This window comes from Nothoprocta perdicaria, unplaced genomic scaffold (assembly GCF_003342845.1).
Source record: "Nothoprocta perdicaria isolate Ctin4 unplaced genomic scaffold, notPer1 scaffold_84, whole genome shotgun sequence".
Classification (NCBI taxonomy): domain Eukaryota; kingdom Metazoa; phylum Chordata; class Aves; order Tinamiformes; family Tinamidae; genus Nothoprocta; species Nothoprocta perdicaria.
Window position 1 is genome coordinate 2803564 of NW_020456132.1, and position 2556 is coordinate 2806119.

Sequence of the window (2556 nt, forward strand, 5' to 3'; positions counted from 1 at the left end):
CACCCAAGCGGCGCAGCCAACCGCCCGCAACTTGAACTGCGGGAGCAACCTACCGCCCGTCCCGCCCAATCACAGGCGGCCTCCTATGCCTCCCCACCAGCTTTACCAATCAGCGCTGGCGACACGGACAACACTCGTTCTCGCCGGCGTGCCTGGGAGTTGTAGTTTGCGGGGGGAGGAACTGCGCATGCGCGGCTCCCGCCACCTAGCCCGGCGTGTCCTTTAAAGCGCCTCTTCATGGCGGCCACGGGCAGTTCCTGCAGCTGCCATGGCCGCCGCGTTCGACMTGCGGCTCAGTCTCCCTGTGCAGTTTTTAGGTTACCTGGATTGTATTTTTCTTTCTTTTTTTCCCCCCCTAAAAAACCTGGCTTAGTTACAAATCTCCAAAGTTCTTTCTCAAGTCAATCTTCGCAATAAACACAGAAAAGGGAAAGGGAAGGCCAGAAGAATAGCTGTGATTACCCTGGGTTATGCGGTCCTTTTTTTTTTTTTTTTTTTTTTTTTTTTTTTTCTCCAGTTCTCATGAAGCAGCCAGAGATTATTGTGTAAGGCGCTGAAGCTTCCCCTTGGCAGGGAAGGAATAAATAGCTCCAGCTGGCCGAGAAAGATTAGCATGGGGCACGCAACTCAGCTCAGCGGGTAATGACACCCAATTGGGAGCTGGTAAGTGAAAGCAGCATTAAATTCTGGTGCAAAAAGGATGTTCTGAAATTAAAAGCAACGCTCCCTTCCAGGTTATGGGGGATTTTTAGCTCTTCAGTCTGTCAGGAGAAGAACTGTCCACTAGGCCAAACATCCTAAAGCAAAACAACCTTCAACAGTCTCCAAGGAAATGAACAAGAGGCTGGCTCTCAAAACTGAAGTTTTGCATGGATTAAGTTCTTCACAGCATGTTTTTTTCCCCCTCTTAGTATTTCCTGATTAAGTTACTGCTTATCTAACTGGATATGTGGGCTACTCAGCTGTTGACAAGTATCAATCTGTATCACCAAATGACGGGGATTTCTCTAAATACGTAAATTTTGGCAGAAGTGTCTGCTATAGCTCTTCAGAAGAGACAGGCTACAAAAAAATTGCCAGCAAAAAGTAGAAATAAAGGATAATTTCTGCATACCTGGTTAAGGAAGGACTCCGCATGCTTTTCCACTCATAAAATCTTGTGCATCCTCATCGAGAATCCCGGCAAAAATTTAACAGTGCAACAACTCAGCGACTGTCAGTAAACCTGCTCGATACTTGGTGTAATGAGTTTGCTGTTGCCTGTAATTTTTTCCAAAATTAAATGTCCCAAAAGCATTTGCTTCTCATATATAAAAAAAAAAAACCACAAGCAATAGGGAAGTGGTGTCAATAGGTGTTTTAGACTTTGTGAAGCGGATGCTATAGGCCTTATTTTAAGAAGTCACTATTCTCTGAGACTTAAAAGATGCATCAAAGCAAGGCTGGGACTCCGGGATTATGTAGTAAAGACAATAAATTGAAGCATTCAATGCTTCAGTATTTAGTGAACACTAAATCATGCCAGGAGTGGGGTTAAAAAGTTACTTTCATTTATTTTGGTAAAGATTGCTATAATAGGTCGATTGGGTGCCGTGCAAGCAAGCTCCAACTTGCAAGTACTTGACTTTGAAAATATGTATTTTTTTAAGAGTGGTGAGTGCCCAACAGCTACACTTTAGGGGGAAACCTTCAGACAATGTAATTTATTGCCCACTAGACGCCTGAAACCTTAACAAAAGTGCCTGGAACAGTCAACACCAGRTAGCAGGCATTATTAAAGGGAGCGGGGATTAAATTTGGGACTGGCTAGAGCACGGCGGAGCAGTGCAGCTGCCTCTTGGGGCCCTGGCACGAGGCACCGGACATTTGCTTTCTGCGGTGTGAGGATCAGAGACCCGCAACGGAGCAGAACAAATCGAACGAGCACCGAAACGAGGCGCAGGCCCCCRGAGGGGAAGCCCCGAGACGACCCGGCCCCTCTTTATTATTATTGTTATTATTTATCACCGCCCTCCCCCGTGGGCGCCGGCCCCGCCATCATGGCGCCCTGGGGCGGGGCCCAACGGCCGGCGGCCAACGGCGAGGGAGGGGCGGGGCCGGCCTGGGGGGCGGGGCTGGCGGCGCGGCCCGTGACGTGCAGCGCAGACAATGGTGGGGGGGGGAACGGCCCTTCGGCACCGGAAGTGAATGAGCCGATCTGGCCGCACATTCCTCCGCGCCGGAAGGCGACGGGAGCCGCCCCCGTTCGCCGCCCTTGCTTTCCCCGCACCGCCATGGGGGCCGCGGCGCGGCGCAGGCGGGGCGGCGCAGCCCCCCGGGGAGGCGTCTCGGCGGGGCTGGGCAGGGCCGCCTGCTGCGCGGCGGCGGCGGCGGGACTATTTCGCCGAGCGGAAGAGCACAACCCTTAGACTTCCGTGGGAGGGCTCGGCGGCGGCCGCGTAACTTCCGGCGGGGAGCTGGAGCTAGCGCCCGAGCGGCTCCGAGGGGGGAGGCGGCCCCGGTGGACGGGCCGCGACGCGGGAGCCGCCCCCGCCGCTCGGCACCGGCACCGGCACC